Genomic DNA, 22,754 nt, shown 5'->3' on the forward strand with positions numbered 1-22,754 from the left:
ATGTTTAGGTGTTAAAGGGAGGGGTCAGAAAGTCTCTCTGCACTCTAGGACACAGGATTCTAGAAAGAAACTTTCACATTATGGGAATATGGCTTGTCAAGAAAACCACCCACTTTACGCTAGATTAAACAAAAAGGAAAATGTTTTGGTGTTTGTAAACAAAAAATTCCAAGTCAGTTCTGCTTCAGGTAAGGTTTGATCCAGCAGGTTATAGGATAGCACCAAGGGGCCTCTTGGTATTGGCTTCCTCATTAGTACAATAGTATCTCTCCCTCCCAATAGCTCTAAACACTTCCTTTGATGAATACAAATGTTTCTGACATCAAAAGCTTTGTATCTATGCATAATCATCAACTACATACCCAGAACTAGGTCATTAATTCCTGTGGTCAGGGTAAAGTCATATGTTCATGGACTTAGGACACTTAGTGTCCAAATTTGGTGCTGCATCTAGGGTAAATCCTACCTAAGCTTCATGACCAAGAATGGAAAGGAGTCCTTCATCAAAAGAAGTCTGGAGTATTATTTTACCAAAAAATTGAAAATGGCTGCAGGGTGCAAAAATGAAAACATGCCCACTTTAGCCTGAAAGTGTCTGGTCCTGGGAAGATAGTTCCTCACCATAACTTTTCTCATCTCAGGTTTCCTGGTGGACCTTAGCATCTTTTATCTTTTCTCTTCCATCTTTTACCAAAATTTTTGCAGAGTTTGGATGTTGAGGCATCTTAATTTTCTTAGAGAAAATTAGAGGAGATTAATGCAGCTGACAAAGAGCTGCTTTCCTGACGCACAGCTTGTGGGGGCCACCATTTTGGAAGAACCGCAGGAGCCAGTGTTCCCTCTCCCACGAGTGATAAATCTACAAGATGCTCTTTGGAATGCGGCTTGCCTTGCACAAGACCAGCCATGCCTTCATTAGATATGTATAGTGTCCTGAGGCTTGCAGAACCTGGGCAAACAGGTCAGCGAGATTTCTTCAATTTGATCACAGGAGAGTTTCCACAGAAGCTGGTCCACATCTTGTAGAACTGTCCACCATTCCCCAGTGTCCAGGGGCAGCCTTGCAGAGATCATAATCACTGAGAGTGGCACTGTCAACAGGCATGAATAGATCCCTTAATTTCATGGTTTAAAAATACGTTAGTTGACCTTAGTATAATTCCAATATTTCAGTCATTTACATGTCATGACTCAGTACTCATTCATTAAATATAGTGCTTTTCGAATGAAGAACGGAGATGAAAATTTTTCTTAATGATGACAAGTGATATAATTTACTTTTATTTCTGTCATATCATGGTGCCCATGAGCCTGGCCACGGCTGAGGGTCTGCCTGTGGCGCCATAGTGAGCTCCTTTTAGTAAAAGTCTCCACTGGACACATCACTTGAGCCAATACTGGTCACGTGTGTCTGAGTCATCCCCCACTTAGATCCTTGGCCCTGTTTGGTTTAAGCTCTTTGGCTCCATCAAAGGACCTTCCCAATAAAGTTATACCTTCTAGAAGCAGGAGGTGTGGCTGGGGTAGGGGAGGGAAGGTGATAGGGGAGGGGGATGGATGCTCTTGAAAATCTTCGGTTTTGTGGCCACCAGGGAACTGGACAGAGGACTGGAGTGAGTGGGAGGATGGTCAAGATCCTGTTTTCCTCAGTAGCGCCACCTCCTGGCCTGGCTGCATTGGCTGTTGTTCACAGATGAAGTTCATAGCTCTTGAGTTTGGGATGTGATAACTGGTGCTGTGCTTCCAATGGGAGCTCTCTGAATTTAGAAAACCTTCTTGGTGGAGTTGGTATTTTGTAATCCCCTGACAGATGAAAGTCTCATTTTGAAAACTGAAAAACAACTCCCTCCCAAATAGTGCTTCCAGAGCCTGGGACTCAGGAACGCTCTATAATAACCAGAGGTCCTACCCTCAGGATTCACTTGGCCAAGCCCCTATCATTCCTTTTGGTCGGTTTCTTTTGTGGTGGTTCATGGAGACTTCACAGGGATTGCTTTATTCTATGTTAATCTGTAAGGATACTAAGACTATTACGATTAATTGGTACAGAGCTTGTAGAAAGTGGGAGAAGCTGAAATCTATACATTAGGCTCTAAACTTCTTAGGATGTTTTAACATTTTTTTTTTTTTTTTAAAGAACAGACATATTTATTTTTGGCTGCACTGAGTCTTCTTTGCAGCTCGAAGGCTCTATGTTGGTTTGCCCGGGCTTCTCTCTAGTTGTGGCACACAGGTTCAGTAGTTCTGGGGCACTGGTTTAGTTGCCTCTAGCAGGTGGGATCTTAGTTGCCTGTCTAGGGATCAAACCTGTGTCCCCTGCATTTCAAGGTGAATTTTTAACCACTGGACTGCTAGCGAAGTCCTTGTTTTAAGTTTTACCGGACACTTTTTAAAGAGAACCACCATTTACATTGGGCTTCCCTTGTGGCTCAGATGGTAAAAAAATCCACCTGCAGTGCAGGAGACTTGGGTTCGATCCCTGGGTCAGGAAGATCCCCTGGAGAAGGGCATGACAACCCTCTCCAATATTCTTTCCTGGAGAATCCCATGGACAGAGGAGCTTGGCGGGCTACAGTCCATGGAGTTGCAAAGAGTCAGACACAACTGAGTGACTGAGCACAGCACAGCACCGTTTACATTTACCACACTTCTGAGGCCATCAAATGGTGTGCAGCCCTGGGCCTGCAGCTGGCCCTGGCTTATAACCCTTGAGGCAACCGTGGCAGCAAACATCGATTATTACTCAACTCAAAGAAAGCCCAGTGCCACTAGGCATCTAGTGCTAAAGAGAGCGTTCCCCAAACTCTCAGAGGCCAGATGGCATTGTTCCTCCTTGGGTTGGGTCCAAGCACGGTTCTGGGGCAATTTAGAGATGGAAATGAATATAGCCAGACTGTAGTGAGTAACAGCCCAGGGAGCCCTGGGTTGGGGGTTGGACCTTTTGTCTTTGTATTCAGACTTTTTGTCTGAGCCCTTTCCCCCAGCTATGTCAGTTTTTTCCATCTGTAAAATCTGTACCATCTGGGGCCACAGCGCATGGCCTGGGATGCTGAGCCAGCCGCTGCTTCGCCTCGCGTCTGCTGTCAGCTGCAGGAGGACGAAGCCGCTGCTGTGCATCGCACTGCTCGCCTACGTGGCCTCTGTTTGGGACAACTTGGTAACATGAGGCCCATTCAGGAAAACGGGGAGCTCAGAATTGAGAGCAGGCTTGACAAGATCATTGAACCACTGAGGGAGAAAATCAGAGATTTGGAAAAGAGCTTCATCCAGAAATACTCGCCAGTAAAATTTTTATCAGAAAAGGACTGTAAAAGAATTTTGGTAACTGGGGGCATGGGCTTTGTGGGTTCCTACCTCATGGACAAGCTCATGATGGATGGTCACAAAGTGACCGTGGTGGACAACTTCTTCATGGGCAGGAAGAGGAACATGGAGCACTGGATCGGCCATGAGAACTTTGAGCTGATCAACCATGACATGTTGGAGCAGCTGTCCATTGAAGTGGACCAGATCTACCACCTGGCCTCTCCTGCCTCCCCTCCCAGTTACATGTACAACCCCTTCAAGACGCTAAAGACCAACACCGTTGGGACACTGAACATGCTGGGGCTGGCAAAGTGAGTTGGGGCCAGTCTATTCCTGGCCTCCACCTCAGAGGTGTGTGGAGACCCTGAAGTCCACCCACAAACCGAGGATTACTGGGGCCGCGTGAATCCCATAGGACCCTGCCCCCGCTGCCGCCAAGTTGCTTCAGTCGTGTCCAACTCTGTGCGACCCCATAGACGGCAGCCCACCAGGCTTCCCCGTCCCTGGGATTCTCCAGGCAAGAACACTGGAGTGAGTTGCCATTTCCTTCTCCAATGCATGAAAGTGAAAAGTGAAAAGTGAAAGTGAAGTTGCTCAGTCGTGTCCGACTCTTCGCGACCCCATGGACTGCAGCCTACCAGGCTCCTCTGTCCATGGGATTTTCTAGGCAAAAGTACTGGAGTGGGGTGCCATTGCCTTCTCTGATAGGACCCCGAGCCTACTACAACAAAGGGAGCGAGTTGCGGAGATGTGCTACGCTTGCATGAAGCAGGAGGGCGTGGCGGTGCGCGTAGCCAGGATCTTCAACACCTTTGGGCCCCGAATGCACATGAATGATGGCCGGGTGGTCAGCAACTTCATCCTGCAGGCGCTGCAGGGGGAACCGCTCACAGTGTACAGATCCGGATCACAGACGAGGGCCTTCCGGTACGTCAGTGACCTGGTGAACCGCCTCGTGGCGCTCACGAACAGCAACGTCAGCAGCCCCGTCAAGCTGGGGAACCCGGAAGAACACACCATCCTAGAATTTGCTCAGCTCATCAAAAACCCTGTTGGCAGTGGGAGTAAAATTCAGTTTCTTTCTGAAGCCCAGGACGACCCCCCAGAGAAGGAAACCAGACATCAAGAAAGCGAAGCTGATGCTGGGGTGGGAGCCAATGGTCCTGCGGGAGGAAGGGTTAAACAAAGCCATCTTCTACTTCCGGAAAGAACTCGAGTACCATGCAAATAACCAGTACATCCCCAAACCAAAGCCAGCAAGGATGAAAACAGAACGGGCAAGCCATAACTGAAAACCTCCCCTTTCGGGACCATAGATGCCCTATTTCACACTTGACGGGAATCCTTTTTTTTTTTTAAAGAAAGACTAACTAGAACAGGTGTTATGAAGACAAAACTGGAATTCATACTGAAGCTTGCTTTAAGAAATGGATGTGCCTAAAATCTCCCCTAAAAAAACTGTAGATTTTGCCTTGTACTTTTGAAAATCTTTTTATGTAAAAGAGTGCAGATGCATCTCTGCACATTTTCAAGTTTTTTCGTCTTACTGTGAGAGCCTACGTCGTGACTGTCGTCGACAATTTTATTTCTTGGTTTCTTTGTGAAGCTGAAAAGAAACATTAAATGAGGTGAAAATGCCGATTTATTTATGAAGTGGGTACTTATAAATGAGACGCTCTTCTGTGCATAGAGGAGAAAGAGCAGACCAGGAGTAATGTCAGGTGGGTGGCATACCACATTAACTCTCAGGCAGAGAAAAGAATTCTGCTCGAGAGCTTTGTGATGTTTCTTCTAATGCAGAATTTTTGCAAGGTCTAGTTTTTAGTTGCAAACTTTGAAATGTTTTTGTTGGTTATCACGATTAAGGATCTTTGAAATCACTACTATGTCATGCTGCATATGGGGGTGGGGGTGGGATGAAGTTAATATTCTTGGTTAACCGTGGTTAAATATACTATTTTAATAAAATATTGGGAAAAGTATGTACCATCTGTATAATGGTGCAGATGGTCTCTGATGGCTCTTATTGTCCCACTGGTCTGTATTTTTTTAAATTAATATATAATTTTATTATTTTATTTTATTTTTGACTGTGCTGGGTCTTCATTGCTGTTCGTGCTTTTCTCTGGTTGCGGTGAGTGGGGCTACTCTCTAGTGGCGGTGCCAGGGCTTCTCATTGCGGTGGCTTCTCTCGTTGTGGAGCATGGGCTCTAGGCACTTGGGCTTCAGTAGTTGAAGCTCATGGGCTCTAGAAAACAGGCTCAATAGTTGTGGCACATGGGCTTAGTTGCTCTGTGGTATATGGGATCTTCCCAGATCGGGGATCGAACTCATGTCTCCTGCATTGGCAGATGGACTCTTGACCACTGAGCCACCAGGGAAGCCGGCGATTTTCTTTGTTTTGACTGTTATTTGGAATGTCTGGAAAGTGGGCTGTGTCCAGGCCTGCAGGCATTAGGAGGCAGGTGAGTATATGTGAGACTATGAAGGTTTTGTTCTCTTCATGGAGTTGCCACGGGGTGGACACTGCGGCACGAAGCATCTTAGCAAGTCTGAGTGGACTCAGCGAGGAGTCCCTTGCCCAGCTCTGTGTAGGCAAAGGGATTTGATCTGGGCCCTTCATGGTGCTAGAATCTAATGGACGTGTATTTTATGTTTACCTGAAGATGGATGTGATTGGCACCAGAGGGTGATGGGGAGGGAAGCAAAGACACAAAGAAAACAGCCCATTCCCGCCCCTGTCCTGGGACCCCAGTCTCTCAGGATATTGCTATCTTTGTAAGCTCCAGGGCAGAGCCTTCCACTTTGTGTTGTGGGGAGGGGCTGTCTGCAGGGGAGTAAGACAGAGAGGTCTCTTCCCTTCTAAATGCAATGCCCTCTGGCCATCCTGGGCCCAGAATGACCAGGCCACACTCAGTTGAACTTGGGACTTGGAGGTTCTGAAAGGTCAGCTAGTTTCCTGGCAGGTAGGCTTCTAGGAAGAGCTTGCTGGAGAATTGCTCCCCAGATCTGGGGTTTTGGGTCTCCCCTTATCCTCAGCACTTAGTATTGGCCTTCTTCCTGGACCACAGAGCTTACAGCAGAGCTGAGAGGAGGTGCTGGGACTGTCCTGGGCTGTTACCTAAGTAGCCAGGACTCTGGCTCTGTCCGTGGGCTCCCAGGGTCTGTGCTGGTGGTTGTGACAGGGCTCCTCTGGCCCCTATCATCCAGCAGGAAGCTGGAAGCCCAGTCAAAGGGCTTAGAGAGCTGGATCTTCCTGGTCTTCATTTTAGCCTCAAAAGTGAAAAATGTACAGATGATTTTGTTTTCCTCCTGTCAACACTCTTGTTTTCTAGGGCCCAGAATGTAGGCAGTACCCAGTAGTCCCTAGAGTACAGACTTGGGAATTTGGGGCCCAGCAGGAGACAGATGGCACACTCAAAGGGTGCAAATTAGAGGAGTTTAATGAGAGGACAATTTGTAAAGGAGCAGGTGGGATTTAGGTGTCTGTGGGTGTGGGACTGGGGAAGTCCAGACCTGAGTGTTGGGGGACAGAGCATCCTGGAGCCTGCAAACAGAGAGGAGCAGAGAGAAGGTCACCAGTAAGGAGAGAGCTGGGAGAATGAGTGGTCCCACTTTTCCTATCCCTCCTGCTCTCTTTTGGGGGCTTCCATTGGCTGAATTTGACCAGAAGCCCATGACATGGTCCATATAAGGACAGCCTCCCTGTGTGGGGGAGAGGACCCTGAAGTTTATTTCTAGAAACTCCAAGCCTACAGCTGACTTGGGCAAAACACTTCCCTTCCATGTGTCTCAGTTTCCTTATTTGTAAAACAGGGAAAAATAGTGGTTCCCATCTCATAGTTGTGAAAAGTAAATGAGAGATTCATCTGTAACATTTTTCTAGATTCCACAGATGAACCAGTTTTCAGGATGGGGATAGGGATGCAGACATGTAGAACTGACATTCAGACAAGGAGTAGGGTGGGGTAAGGGGAGGGTGGGATGAAATGGGAGATTAGGATTGGCATACATACACTACCATGTGTAAAATGCAAAGCGAGTGGGAAGCTGCTGTAAGGCACAGGGAGCTCAGCTCGGTGCTCCGTGATGACCTGGAGGGCTGGGATGGGGAGGTGAGAGGGAGGTGCAAGAGGGAGCACATGTATGTAACCATGTAGCTGATTCACTTCCTGGTACAGCAGAAACTAATTGTTGTAAAGCAATTATACTCCAACAGCAACAACAAAGTAAATGAGAGAATGTTGGCAAATTGCTGAACTACTGTTACAAGGTGTTTGGGAGGACCAAGTTCTGTGACATATGCTGCATTAATACAGTCCTTGCTACGCGAGTCCTTGTTATGTGAGACAGCTGGTGAGGGGCATGGACTGTGTTTGAGTCAGGCAGCTCGAAACCTGAGGGCTTCTCTTGGTTCCTGCCCTTCTTCATCTGGCCTGGGAAGTGGCTATGAAGGTGATTGTGATGATGGTGACTTGTTACGGAGGAGTGAGTCATGTGTGCAATTCAGGGGCCCCATCTGAAGACCCGTTTGTGTCACAGGCAGTTGAGGGGCAGTGGCTCCTATAGGTGTGTGTTAGCTGAGCAAGGGATGTAGAAACCACTCAGCTATTGGGAACGAGAGGCCTTCTGAAGCCACATGAGTGGCTTTCAGCTGTCTTTCTGCTTCTTGTGTGTGAGTGCGGAGCAGTTTGCAGGACAAGCCCCAGCTCTCATACTGGCCCCAGGGAGCAGAGCCATCCAAGGTCTGGCCAGTTGGACTCAGAGTCCAGTCCTTTCTTTAGAAAGAAAGTACCACTATGTATGCGAAGCAGAGTCTCTCTCAGCCGGGCAGGCATGTGTCTACCTTGGGAGCTGGGAGCTAGGGACTCCCAAAGCCAGTGGGAGGCGAGCTGGCTGGGTTTGTCTGGGTACCAACTGCATCCCTTATTTATGTTTCCCTGAGAAACAACCAGTGTGTTTTGATGATTTCTAAAGAGTTTCAAAACAATATACTTAATTGCTCTGAGTAATTTCAGAGCTCATTAATGTAATAAATCTCTGGAGAGAGATATTCTTAGTTAACGATCAGCATAAAATCAGAGTCTCTCAGGGTAGACTTTCCATCACTCCGCAGAGGAGACAGAATGGTGGACACAGTCGACGGAGGAGGCCTGTGTCTCCAAAGCCGGCTCATCAGTAGGTTTTGTGGTCTTGAAGTTTTGGAATTCCAGCTTGGTGGCTTTTGTTTAAAAATGAGAGAATTGCCCATCAGCATTGGGCAGCTCCCATGAGCCCTTACTGAGTGCTTTAGGGAACTTACAGGGGCCCTTAGTGTCAGTCTAGTTGCTCAGTCGTGTCCGACTCTTTGCGACTTCATGAACTGTAGCCCGCCAAGCTCCTCTGTCTATGGAATTCTCCAGGCAAGAATACCAGAGTGGGTTGCCTTTCCCTTTTCCGGCAGCTCTTCCTGACCAGGGATCGAACCCGGGCCTCCTGCACCGCAGGCAGATTCTTTATCATCTGAGCCACCAGCTGCCATACATACTCCTAAACCAAAGCAGAATTCCTGAAACTCCCAGTGCATTCCTCTCTCAGTCTGCCACAAGGCAGTAAAGGTAGCTCCAGCTTCTCAGTTAGGCCAGCCTACGGCCACCCCGGCAGATCAATTGCAGAAGTGGCCTTAGTCTTCATCCTTTGCTGTCTATCTTCAGGGTGCTGCTGTTTCTATCTGCTCCCACCAAAGGGTGTTAACAAATAAGATAGAAGCAGAGGCAGGAAGATGTTTTTCGACAGGACTCGTCCACACTTCTGCCTTGGCCTTCTTCATTAGGCCATGCCTGGGCTAGGGTGCTGGAGGAGGAGAGCCAGCTGGCCTGCTTGCCCAGCCAATAGCTAACCAACCTCCAGATGTCAGAGTGAGCATTGTTAAGACCAGAAGAACCATCCCGCCAAGCTCAGCCTAAATTGCTCAGTTCTGATTTGTCAACTAATTAAATGCTTACTGTCTGAAGCCTCTGAGTTTGGGGATTTTCATACAGTATCACCGTGGCAGACTGCAGTGCCATGCTTGACTCTTCTCTCCTCTGCAAAGCCCTCACCGCCTGCCCCATACAGCCATCCTACTCTCCAAGCTCATCTCTATCATGCCCATGTCTGTCCACCTCCCCTGGTTCCTGAGCACCAGTCACCCTGCATCTACTCTTTCCCACTCAGAGTCTCTTTGCTTATTGGGGCTTAGGTGGTCTTTTTGGCAACAGAGCATCCTTCCTACCTGCCCAAACCCTTACAGTGACTTTTGATTCATTTAAAAGAAAACATCTCCCCTTGACCATGCCCTGCAAGTTCTCATGTGATGGACAACTGTCTCTATTCCAGCTATAGGATCGTCCTTCTGTACTTTGAACAAACTCTCGGCCCTGCCCCAGGGCCCTTGTACCTGTTCATGTCCCTGCCTGGAGGTGGCTGGCTGCCTTGTCCTTATCTTTGGTGTCTCTGTCCAACTGTGTCCCACTGAGAGGCCTGGGTGGGCTGCTGCCTCCACCAGCACATTTGGTTCTGAGCTCACCCTTCTGATCAAAGCCATGAGCTCAGCCTGGCAGACCGTCCAGGAGGATGCTCTGAGTAACTGGGATAAAAATCCATCTCACAGCCCCGCATGGGGAGAAAAGCCATGAGTGGCACTCTGGGCTGGGAGCAGAGTGTTCTCTGGGGGAACCAGGGCAGTTGGCCCACCCTGGGCACCTGGCTGGTCAGGGTGTGGGGTGGGGGAGCTGCTCCTACAACCTTGTGAGAGATTTGGGGCTGAAGTCTTGGCCAGGGTTTGGAATTTTTTTTTTTTACACAGATAAGTCTGAAATTCCCCTCTGCTCTAGACTGAGTACCGTGAGTCTCAGGTCCACCTTCCTGGCGCCCCTCTGGGACCCAGGCCACGCAGCACGAGGAGGGTCCTATGGACTCCACTCTGACGAGTTCCCCCTCCTGGCCTGATGACTGGGCTGTGTGCAAAAGGTGCCTTCACCACCTTGTGGGTGGGGAGCAGGAATCCACAGCAGCAGTAGAATGACATTGCATCCTGAAGTCATTACCACTTAAGCCATGTCATCCTGGCATGCTGCTGTGAAACTGTGCGACCCAGCTTTAAAGACAGCAGATGGGTTATCAACGCCTTTGTCTCATTCCTTCACTGCTTGTTGGAAGGCTAGCTTTCTTCAGAGGAAAACCCTCTTTCTGTGGTGGGGGTGGCGTTATGGGCTCTGAGTGGCATCAGGGTGGTGGAGCCTGGGATGATGACGGCAGGGGAGTAGGGTGGGGGGAGAGTACCTGGAGGCTGAGCCCTGCCTTTGCCCTTCCCCCAGGGCATCATGGGAAGGACAAGGGCTTCTAGACGATCTGGGTTCTGGTCTTGACTGCACATGTGAATACCAGCAAGTTTAGAGCGGTGGTTCTCAAATGGTGTCATTTGGTAGCCCCCACCGGAACCTCACCCCCAAGGGACATTTGACATTGTCTGGAGATGTTTTTGATTGTCACAACTAGGAGATGAATGCCTCCCACGTTGGGAGGGCAGAGGCTGAGGATGCTGCCTAAAGAGGCTACAATGCACAGAGCAGCTCCACGCAGCAAAGAATTACCTGAGCCAAAGAGTCCATGGGACCAGCGTCAACAAAACCTGCTTTAAACTTTCCCAGGCGCGTTTTCCTCATGAGCTTGTGACATGCACATAGCTACAACTTATGCACAACTTACGTCTGACTCTAAATATACAGACCACAGAAACACCCCTTTTAAAACCAACCAACTGGGACTTTCCTGGTGGTTCAGTGGCTAAGACGCAGAGCTCCCAATACAGGGGGCACAGGTTCAGTCCTCGGTCAGGGAACCAAATCCCACATGCCACAACTAAAGAGGCTGTAGCTAAGACCTGGTGCAGCCAAATAAATAAATATTTAAAAAAAAGATAGCATCTGTGGCCTCTACAGTTTTAAAGAACAACAACAAAAGCCCTCAAAACAAAGCAAAAAGAAAGAAAATTAAGAAATCAAATAGGTGAGATGGTTCTAACAGTTCCACTCTGCACCCACTTGGTGAGAGTCATCCCAGAATGAGCTTCCTGAGGGTGATAGAGGAAAAGCTTGTTATCAGAAGTCCAGGGTCTTGTTCAACTCGTCCAAGAAGAATTTGGATGAGGAACGCAAAGAAGAAGAAGAAGAAAAAAAAACAAAACCCACTGAGGCTGAGGCACAAAGAGAAAAATGAAGCAGTTGATTGAGGCAAAAGTGAGGGTGAGGTCCTCGTGACCAAGTGTTTTTTCATCTCTTTTTTATCTTATTTTTAGCCCTTTGAATGGGTGGGGCTTTTTTGATTAGGGGTGAAATATTCATTGAGAGGAGGGGAGAGGCGTGGCGTGGTTGGAATATTCATTGAAAGGAGAGGAGAGGTGTGGCCTGGATGGAACCAGGTCGCCTCATCTCCTGGTCCTCTGCTCCCTTCTCCTGAAGTCGCTGCACACGCGTTGCTCTAAGAGCTGTTTTACCTCAAAATCTCCTTTACTAGTGGAGCCCCACACGTGGAAGGTGGTACAGGATCATCAGCAACCTGTGCCTTCTCCATGGTTTTCATGGTCAGAGTTTCTTTTTTTTAAAAAAAAACTTATTTTTAATTGAGGGATGATTGCTTTTTAATATTGTGTCAGACATCAACATGAATCAGACAGAATCACACATCAGCCACATGACACATAGATATATGTCCCCTCCCTCTTAAACCTCCCTCCCACCTCCCTCCCATCCCCCGCCTCTAGGTTGTCACAGAGCCTGGGGGTGAGTTCCCTGAGTCATACAGCAAATTCCCACTGGCTGTCTATTTTACATATGGTAATGTAAGTGTCCATGTTACTTTCTCCATCCGTCCCACGACCCTTGCCTCCCCGCCTCTACTCTGTCCATAGGTCTGTTCTCTTTGTCTGTGTCTCATGGTCAGTTTCTTGTTCAGCTGCTACCACGTTTCTGTTTTAGATACTGTTCTTCCGTTCCTCAGGACCTCATTAAGTGCAAGACAGGGAGGCAGCTTTGGCTTCTGCCTAATGCCTATGCCTGAGAAGGTTATCTTGGGCCCCACCCTGTCTTTCCTGCCTCAGGAGGTAGAGGTCTGAATGTGCAGTGCCCTTGCTGGGTCTTGGGTCTTAGGCACTCCCCACCGCCATCCCTCTTAGAGCCAGCCTTGGGCACACGTAGCGAGGTCCTAGTGGTTAGAAACATTCATAGTTCACATAATATGGTTCCTATAGTCATATCAACTGCGTCACTGGGTACTCCAGAAAAGAGAAAGAGATTCATCCCAAGGCTGGAAGGACACCCACCTGGGGGGCTCTGATTGAGAGGTGGGGGCTGCTATGCATCCCAGGGAATCCCCGGGGGCTTCCAGTTCAACAATGACCCCGTCAGGGACTTCAGCGTTGCAGTCCATCCACTTGAACTCATTTAAGGGATTGGTCCACCAGCCAAGAGGGAGATTGCTGGTGCTCACCTGGGGAGGACTGCGTTGTCCTCAAGGGCATGCAAGCTTGGTCCTGCCTGAAGGATTTCAGGTTCTCATGCATCAGCAGTAGCAGCCATTTTGCTGGTAGAGGAGTGCTCCCAGACTCCTGCCCACCTGTCCCCCATCATCTTCAGGGTATTCCTGAGCTCAGAGGCACAGGACCCAAGTCAGTCACCTCCCTTTGCTTCTCCTCTATTCCTGGTATCCCTAGGCGCTGCTGTATGGCTGCTGGAGTGGATGCTCTGTTTCCCTGTGAGACAAGTTACACCTGTGCATGGGAGGTGGGGGGTGGAGACATGTGAGCATCCTCACCCTCCCCAGCTCCTGGATCAGGAGGGGTGTCTGACGTCACCACGGAACCCAAGAGAACAGAGAACGGGACTGCTACCTGTCTTGTCTCCCTCTCCCCGGAGCCGTTCTCACCTCCAGAATGACGTCAAGAAGCATGGGGTGGCGGCAGGCTGGGCCTGGGCCCTTTTGCTGTATACAGTGCTGCAACGCTTGCACCTGGACATAGCTCTCCTCTAACTACAAAATACAAAGAAACTGTATGGGGCTAAAAATAACGGTGTGCACGTGTGCATGTGGGGCTGGGGCAAATTCTAGACCCCCAGGTACAAAGAGACTGAAAAATCCCAACTGCCACTTTTGAAGAGCTGGGAGCAAAAACAGAGTACTGCCCATACCCCCTGAACATAGCACCTAAAGCCACCCCTCTGACTTGACCCCTGGACACACCCCTACCCTCACCTTGTGTAAGGAACCAGTTTGCTCCTCCTCGGGAGTTGTTTGTTCTCACTCCTGCTGCGGCAGCAGGGGCCCCAGTAAAGCCTTGCCTGAATTTCTTATCTGGCCTCTAAGCAATTTCTATTGATTGGAGAAGGCCAAGAACCCTGATCCGTAACAGGGTGAAGCAGACAAGGTTCTAGTGAGGTCTTCCAGCAAAATTCCCACAAGACTCCTTTGTGTATATTTTAGTGCTGTGTAAGAAGGAAAGACTTCCATCAGCGCCTGCGGTTCTAGTAGGTAGCAACCAGATACTATTGCTATGAAGTATTACCAAGGCAGGAACGGAAAAGGAGGAGGGGATGGCGTGGAGTAAGCGTTAAGCTCAGGGTTACATAGAATTAAGCTCAGGGTTACATGGAATATGCTGTCCAGATTTGCCCCAGATCCCGGTCCACAATAACCACAGTGGATGTTGAGACAGGTTTTTTTTTTTTTTTTTTTTAACAAACAGCTTGCAGTCGTGTTGATGTAGGGGGTGTAATTAAAGTTGGAAAAACCAGAGTGATTTGAAAAGCGTGTTTGTATTTTATTTGGTTTTCTGCTTGGAGCCCGTGAACACTCTCTCCCTGACAGGACTGGTTAGCTCCCTCCAAGGCAGAGAGCGGGGTCGGGGTGGGGGATGCCTGTCCTGGCAGCTTGTGAGTGATCCGTGCAACTGGAAAGTGTGTTTCTTGACTTTTTTGCTGCAAACTTACTCTCTTCTCTTGCAAGTCTAGAGAAAACACCCTAACCTCTCAGACGATGACATTACTGTCACCTGCTTAAAATAGTATGACGTTCTTCAAGTCTCAGAATACTCCCCAGGGCTCTCTGTTTTCCATGCAAGCGTTTATTTCAGTCAAAATACTTCATGTTTTTCTGCACTCCGACACTTCGCCAAAAAGGAGTTGCGAGAGAATATAGCAACTCAAAAAACCATCTTCTCATTTTTAAAGCAGTGATTTCCCTGCTTTGTCTCCTTGGGTCTAGTCAGTCGGCAGATGTGGCCTTGAGCTCCCACATGGCTGCAGGCATGTCTGGGGGCTGGAGCGTGCCCGAGGAGGGGCTCCAAGAGTGGGTGGGGTCAGTACCACCTCCCTCCACTACACACCCCCACTGGACTTGCCATCACTGCCCTGTTACATCTGAGCTTTTCTTCACCCTGGATTGAGGACAGGGCCGGGTGCTCCTTCCTGACCCCCCTCCCCGCCCCCTTTGCCTCCCGCACATCTCGTCGTGGAAGGCTGGGAGGGCCGCCTTCATCACCCGCATGATGAAACTTCTGAATATTCGGACGTGGGCTCCTGGCTGGAGGTGTCATGTCTTTCCCTCTGTTGTTGGTCTGGAGACAACACGGGCTCCCTGGTTTACCTGTGTAGTCCCAGGGCGTCTCAGGTGCCAGGAGCCGCTGCGGTGATCGCCTCGTCTCCTGTCAGATGTGGTTGGAGAGAGACGAGGACAGCATGACCACTGGGCACCGCACACTACAGAGGTCAGCTTGCAAGGACAGCGGGACGGCGGTGATGTGGCCGTGACTAGTTGTCAAGTGAGTGGAGAAAAAATTGGGAAGGGGGGGGACGTGGCAGGCAGGGTGATGGAGGGGGTGGCGGTGGGGACCAGGAAGAGAAAAGTCCTGTCATCCCTGATGAAATATTCAGTGTTGTCGGTGATGTTCCTTAGGCTGTTTTCCCCCAAGGGGGCGGATTTCTAGATCATTCTTCAGGCCCCTTGCCGGTGCTTGGAGCACTTTGTTTAATAGATTGGTGGTGCTCATCAGAGACGTCTGTAATGCGTTACCAGCAGTTTAATGTTGGGGGCAGGGGACGTTGCAAGGACCAAGAGGATTTTACTGTGTGTCAGCATCACACACGTGTATGCACGTGTACAAGCCAGTCCCTGCAGCCGGGACACACGTGGTCCCGGCCCCAAATGACTTCCGCCTCCAGCACGCCACCTTTTTAAGCCTATAGAACTCCGAAACTGCTGTATAGTAACAAGTTTGTGAGATTTTGGAAAGGAAACCACAGTAATGATGCCAGTTCTTAGGATCATAAATAATCATAATTAACAGGACTGCTGTATATTTATGTTGGTTTGTTTTCAGACACTTTTCATTTTATTTTGAATTTTTTCATATTGTGTTGACTTGAAACACTTCTGTCTAGAGCGTGGCGTGCTCCACACAACACTAAAGAGCGGCATACTTTATTTGTCCTCAGGAACAGACCACAATAACGTGGTAGCTTCTATCTGCTGGCAGGTTCACAGGATGGCGATATTAGTCTCGTGGAAACTGCTGCGTATTAAAAGCCAATGGTTTCAAGTTTCCTCTTGGACCAATAACGTTTTTTCCTGACTTTCCCCGTGTATCTATAGCGTGCTGCCACAGGAAGGCATATGTACATATTTTTCCGTTTAAATTCCTGATAAGCTTGGGTAGGATAACTTGACTATGAATAATTGCTGTGTGTCTGAAAATGTACGGTGACTCATGGTTAGAAGCCTGGGAAGGAGAACAATAGCTCTCATTCTGACATTGAACAAGAGGCTGTGGTCTGGGTCCTTAGTGATCAATAATCTATAACCCATACATTGATTCTGGGGGGAAGGGGAGCACTCAGAAAACATAATGTTGTATCAAAGTGCTAAAGTGCTCCTAGGGTTAGAAATGAGACCTCACTTCCATCCATCAATCTGATACGAGCAGACACAGCCATTGTAAATTTCCAGTTGTGAACTGATGGCTGGGTCTCTCCCCCTCAAAATTCCTGCCTCTGCACCTCCAAGGAGGGGTTTCCACCTCAACAGTCCATCTGTGACAGTCACCCCCTTGATACCCCAGCTCAGAGGGAAAAAAGGGCTCTGGCCAGGAGACTGAGGACAGTTTCAGAAAGGGGAGATCTTTCCAGCTGGAAGCAATGAAACAAAAGTTTGTTTTTCCTTCATGCTTGTATTGGCTTTCCCTGGGTTGTGATTTTGAACTTTTAATATGTGCATACTGGTGAAGCATTGTCCCTACTTAAATTATTTGCCTCCCTGTATGGCAGTTTTGTTGGGAAATGAGCTATTTGTGGAGTTTTTAGCATCACTCTGGGTTTAAATTTAAGCCTTAAGCCAGGTCTACACAAACAAAGACCACAGATGATTATGATTATGGTTTTAAGATCTCCTTTCCTGTGATTATCCGGATATTTCATTCAGAAACAATAGCAATTTTATTTTTCTTTAATTTTTAAATTTCATGTCCTGTGGCCAGGGAGGCCCCTAACCATGGCCTCAGTGGATGTTGGGGTGCCTTACTCTATAATTCATCAATTCCAGGTAGCTGGGCATAGATCCCAAAATGTACTGATAGTAGAGGACCCAGAGGGGAGCCCTCTGAGGTTGGGGGCAGCGGGGGGAGGAACCAAAGGACAGGAGGGGTGGGGGATGACCTTGAGAGTTACTGAAGATGAGGAATGACGGGGAGACACCCAAGGACCTGGGTGAGAGGGAAAGGCTGAGACCTAGTCTCCTCCCTCCCTCAGCTCTATCACGAGTACTGGTCTAGCACCCCCTGGAGGTCTGGAGAGGTAGCACCAGGTAGTTACTATGGAAACAGAGAGGGGGTCCTTGAAGAGGGTAGAGCATGGCAGTGCGGGGTGGTGTCCACAGTAGGTGGATGAAGCAATCTGTGTTTCAGAAGTTCCCTTTGAGGACTCCCAGGAATAAAGGAGGCGCTTGGCAGAGGGCAGAAGGAGAGGGCCAGAATCCAGAGTTAAGGTGGTGGGAACTACAGGTCTCGTAGTTTTGGTATTTACTGTCAACATGTGTATACATATTAATCCCAAACTCTCAATCTATCCCTTCCCACCCCCACCATGATAACCATAAGTTTGTTCTCTAAGTCTGTGAGTCTGTTATGTTTAAGATAGATCACTAACAACAACCTACTGTATAGCACAGGGAACTTCTGCTCAATATTGTGTAATAACCTAACTGGGAAAAGGATTTAAAAAAGAATAGATATGGATATATGTATATGTATAACTGAATCACTTTGCTGTACACCTGAGACTGACATAATGTTTTTAATCAACTATACTCCAATATAAAAATAAAATAAAATGACAAAAAAGTCAATGTTACCCCTTTTCAGCCTCCTGGATGCTAGGGACATGTGGACAGACCAGTTTCCCAGGCAGGTCAGTGGCTGGAGCAGCCTGTCATACTCCTCTCTCCATCCTGCCCCCTGCAGGCCTGGGTTCCACATCCCCAGGGCAGTACCAGAATGCACTTTCACTTTTCATGAGAGGATGGAAAGAGCTTTGCTTTCCGCTGCTTCACTGAGTTCTTGAATCACATTGGGTCCCATGCCTGGGATGTTCGGTTTGGCTGAGAAAATGCTCATCATTAATGTTGGTATTCCGATGAACAGGCAAAACTGGGCATTTTTTCTTATTGCTCATTATGTACTAAGCACTTTATATGACCCGTCTCATCCTTCTAATGATTCGCTAAAGTGCGTATATGCTTTTCATACCCATTTTACAGAGGAAACAAGTGAGGCCTAGAAAGAGATGAAATATCTTTCTCAAACTCACTCAGCCAAATGGAGCAGAGGTTTGAACTCAAGCGATTAAATTTGAGACCCTGTACTCTTGTCCTCTTTATATCCTAACAGAGACCCCATCCTCAGGTATTTTCACATGGATTTCACTCACTGAGGGGTGGAGATGGGGGGATAAGGAACACAGGACTAGGCGCCAGGGAAGCCTGAATTCTTTCATCCCTGACTTGCTCTGTGTCTGTGGTCTTGAGCAAGTCACATCTGCTCTTTGCCTCTCAATTTCCTTATCTGCCAAACAGAAGCTGGGATTGGATTGACCCTCTGAGATCCACCCAGTTACTACATCACGATATTCTCCTATGATGAAATTCCAGGATATGACCGGGGCGTTTACTGAGGACTTCCAGGACAAAAACAAGCATTCGGGTGCACCCTGGTTGCTTATGGTGCTGTAAAACCTGCTCCAGATGTCATATTTCTCCTCTGACAGTGAAATGTCAGAGACCAAACAGGTATGCACACTGCAAAACGGCGCCAGATGTCCTATTTCTCCATTGACACTGCAGTGTCAGAGACTAAAAAGGTACAGGGTGCTGGCTGCAGCCGGTGACTGACCCGTGGGCAAGCTCCCTCCCTCGCCTGCAGCTCTCCTGGCTCCCCCTCCTGCAGCCCCTGGCAGCCTCTGACAGTGTGTGCGTGTGAGCGTGTGTGCGTGTGAGCGTGTGTGCGTATGTGTGTGTGAGTGAAGGGGATGGGGCCTGCTGCTTAATGAGCCCTGGGAGGGATCCTTGCACTAGGAGAGCCCTTTGAAGGTGAAGAACCTTTCTTGATTCTATGCTAAATTTTGCCTTCTTGGGTATTGAACTTTCTTAAGGCAGAGTCAATTCATCGGTACCCCTATTAGAACTACATGTCCCTTTCGACTCAGCGTCAAGGAGGGTCTTTGTTAGTTGAGGGGAGCTGAATTCTGAGGCATTTGAAAAATCCTTTGCAGCGAAGTACCATGGCTTTTATACCTGGGTTTGAATGGAGATTTGGATTGTGCATAAGCCTCTGTGCTGGTTATGACCCCCACCCCATCCATTTCCAGCCTTCTCTACCCTTCCTTCTGCCTCTGGAGGTTGGTCATGTGGGTGGTCCTTGCTGGCTGGTTCCAACTGGACTTGGCCATTGTGAGCCACAGAGGAAACCATAGGCAGGGGGAGAGTGAGGTGGGCAAGCTGTCTCAGTCGCCTGGCTTTGGGGAGCCCCCAGCTTAAGCACTTGTTAGGGGGTCCTTCCTCTGAAGTTCCAGTGCGTACTGGGCTCTGGGAACACTCTGGTCCCTCTGGGGAACCCGCTGTTCCTACTTTCCTCCCTTAACTGAGCCCACACTCTTCTCCAGGGCCCCATCTGTGGTGACGGGTTTCCTGTTGCTTGCTCCCTGCTTCCTGCAGCTTCTCACCTCGTAGGGCACCTGTTGATGCTCCTAATATCACCACGAGGTGGGCAGGCCAGGTAAGGGTGTTCCCAGTTCATTGAGGACACAGAAAACAGGGAGATGCTAATAGCCAGAGTCATAGAACAGCTTTGTGCACAAGCTGGGACTCAAACCAGAGTCTCCTGATTCCAACTATGATATGGGCTCCACACTTCTTCTCACCATATTGTTAAGAACTTTCTAGTGGTCACAAAATATTCTTAAATATTCTATCTTAGATATTTAGCTTGGAAAATAAGAGCAAACTAGGCATATAATTCACAAAGTTTTCAATTGCTTCCTGTGCCAAAGGCGATAGCCTTCATTCAATCTTAAAGGAGAATCTATAAAATTTAAAGAATATTAGTGATATTGAGATACATACATAGGAAGATGGTTATTATTTCCTCTGCTGACCAACAGGAGAACAGAAAGTAAATAATAAACGAAAGACAAGTGGAATGTGTATTTACATGATATGATACATAACAGAGGTACAATGAGTGGGGCAAATGCATTTTTAATTTGAGCATATTTATTACTTGTGAATGTGAAGGCTGATGGTGGTGTCTTGACCCTGCAATTGCAGGGGTGGTTCTTGGCGAAGCTCACACCTCTGTGTTGTTTCCAGCGTGGCAGCTGCTTCTCTACCAGAGCAGCACTGGGATGGGTTTCTTGAAGGAGACTTGAAGGACTAAGGGGAGATTGGCTGTCTTCCCATGTTGCCTTGTGTCCAGTGGCCCACCCGGGTCCATGCATAATTGCCATTTCCACCGTACCCCCATACCCCTGCCCCGTGACTTCTCTGGCATCTGAGGCCACAATTCAATTCCTCCTCATTGGACATCAGAGGGGACAGCCCACCAGGAGATGGCTGTAAGGTGTGGCAAATCTGTCCACTGAGGTTTTCAATCACTGGCCTGAAGCCGGTGCCGCTGGAGTCCTGGGCTGTGGGTCAGTCCTCTATTATTGGAATGGCAGTGAATTCTAATTATAGGTTTAACTTGCATCCAAATGCAGTTCCAAACTTTAGCCAGAGCTCACAGTTCCTCTTATCAGCCAGCACAGACACCTGACTCTTGGGGAGTGCCATCATGGCAGGACTCGGTGAGGAAGTGGTGGGGGAGGATAAGGTGAGTTATGCCCTTGGTGGAAGTTTTCCTCCATCTCTAGAGGCTTCTGCTCAGAACTGCAGTGGGTTGTCCCTCCTTTTACACTTCCCTGGTAGCTCAGATGGACCTGAGGGCTTCCAAGCTCTAGTCAGTGGTTTTCACTGTACAACAGAACCACGAGGTGGGCAGTGCCCAAGGGGCAGGGCTGGCCAATTAGGTTAGAGTATCTGGGGTAAGATCTAGCTGACTCCACTCAGTAGCCAAGGTTAAGAATCACTTGCTTTAAGTTGTGAGTGCTTGAGTGCTTTTTCCTTTCCAGGATGAGTTTTACTAGGGCCTGGTATAGAGCATGGAGGGAGACCATTAACCAGAGGTAGCTGCTGCAGAATGGCCTTTGTTAGCTAGCAATCTATCACAGCCTGAGTTTGATTCTCAACCTCAAAATCCAGAAATTGGAGTTTATTCAGATTCTGAAAGTGGATCTGTCTTAGGTATAGACTCACATTAGTCAAAGTTGTGAGACTGATGCATAAACGCAGAAGTTCAATGTGTTACTTAACAGTGAGAAAGATAATAGTCTGAAAACTGGGCTTCCTGCATTAACATGAGCTGGCCTTTCTTGGAGCCAAGATATTTTCTTGCAACAGTGTTTTCCACCTTCCCCAGTAGGCAGGTAGTTCCATCAGTAAGAGCAATGGGCCAGCCCACTTTTCTCAAATGATAGATCCATTCAGGCAGGGTCTCTCCTAAATAAGTTAATTTTTACTTTTTGGCTCCAATTTCCTACAAGCCTGATAAACTAAACTTTGCTTGGGGAGAACCAGTGGTACTGGTTTCCTTGGCCTTCCTGGATGCCAGGAGACCTGACACCCCATGGATACTTCTTTGCAGAGGAAAGAGTTGGGAAGGTGAAGTGAGAAGAGGATAGTTTCTTGGTTTCTCTGGCTATTTTTCCAGGCAGTGCTTGCTCTCAGTGTGGGAGACCACACTTGAAGCTGAAGGCAGCAAGGAAGCTGCAAGGTGAGTGGGGCCTTGGGAGGTCATGGAGAGTGGAGTCACAAGAAAGCTGGAGCTCAGAAGCAGCAGAAACCAGGAGGCAAAGAAAGCACATGGATACTCAGAACAATGAAGAAGAGAGAAGGCATCTTCTGAGGATGGAGATGATGCACAGAGTGGCGGGTGGAGTTTGTTCAATGACAGGCATGACACGGTCACACCAGAGCATGCGTCTCTGGGACAAGGGGGCCAGGCCGCTTTGCAGGCTTCAGCTGGGGTCTTCCCTTACAGAAAGGGTGCTCCTTCCCCAGAGCGTGTATTCTCCTCTCCTGGGTTCTGCAGAAACTGTCAGTGTTTTCAGCACTGGACCTAGGCATGTGGGGACCAGGCCAGGCCAGGCGTGTCTGGTTTGCCCAGGTCCAGACTGCTTCCTGGAGGATTTCTGTTTGAGATGCCCACAGCTGCCCACAGAGTTGTGCTGTGTGAATGGGGTATGTTGGCTGGTTTAGAAAACAAATGGGAAAAACTACTTTTTTGCATTGTCTACACCAATCGTATTCCATAATAGCTATTACTAGGAGAACAAGTGAAAAATGCCTTTCTTTCACACTGCCATCTCTCACAGTGATCTGCATCTCGAGCTGATTTGCAAATTTGCGGTTCTAAGTGGCGCGTGGTCGGAAGCAGTTAGCTCCTAATGGTATGCTGCCTCATGGGCAGCAGCCGAACCTATTAATGAACTAATCCCAGACTCTCCAGTGGATGCCGTCTGGGCTCCTCTGTGCTGCACTTTGCATTTCAGCTAAAATCAACAACGTTGAAAAAGAAGATTTTAAATGGATTAGGCTACTTATCTCTGGAATCAGTGTGCCCAGCAGCTCTGGATGAGGGGCAGGAGTGTAAGAAGTTTTCTGAATTCGGGGAAGAGGATGAAAACTGCTGGCCGTGAGCCAGGCATCCTGCCCCCATCACATATCGGCTGCGGGATCAAGGGCTGTGACTGGAGCTGGATCTCCAGGTCCTATCCCCCACTAGCGGTGTGACC

At 48.5% G+C, this 22,754-nt stretch overlaps 1 long non-coding RNA gene and 1 pseudogene across 1 annotated transcript in view; both read left to right on the forward strand.

The window, feature by feature from the left end:
• The first annotated feature begins 3,046 nt into the window (after positions 1-3,046).
• On the forward strand, positions 3,047-4,598 carry LOC102264397 (UDP-glucuronic acid decarboxylase 1 pseudogene; annotated as a pseudogene).
• A 10,122-nt stretch (positions 4,599-14,720) lies between these two features.
• The window catches only part of LOC138991675 (uncharacterized), a 79,991-nt gene continuing 71,957 nt past the window's right edge, over positions 14,721-22,754 (forward strand). The window contains exon 1 of the long non-coding RNA XR_011467543.1: positions 14,721-15,139. This is a non-coding gene — a long non-coding RNA (uncharacterized lncRNA). The remainder of the gene's footprint in view (positions 15,140-22,754) is intronic.

This window comes from Bos mutus, chromosome 18 (genome assembly GCF_027580195.1).
Source record: "Bos mutus isolate GX-2022 chromosome 18, NWIPB_WYAK_1.1, whole genome shotgun sequence".
Classification (NCBI taxonomy): Eukaryota; Metazoa; Chordata; class Mammalia; order Artiodactyla; family Bovidae; genus Bos; species Bos mutus.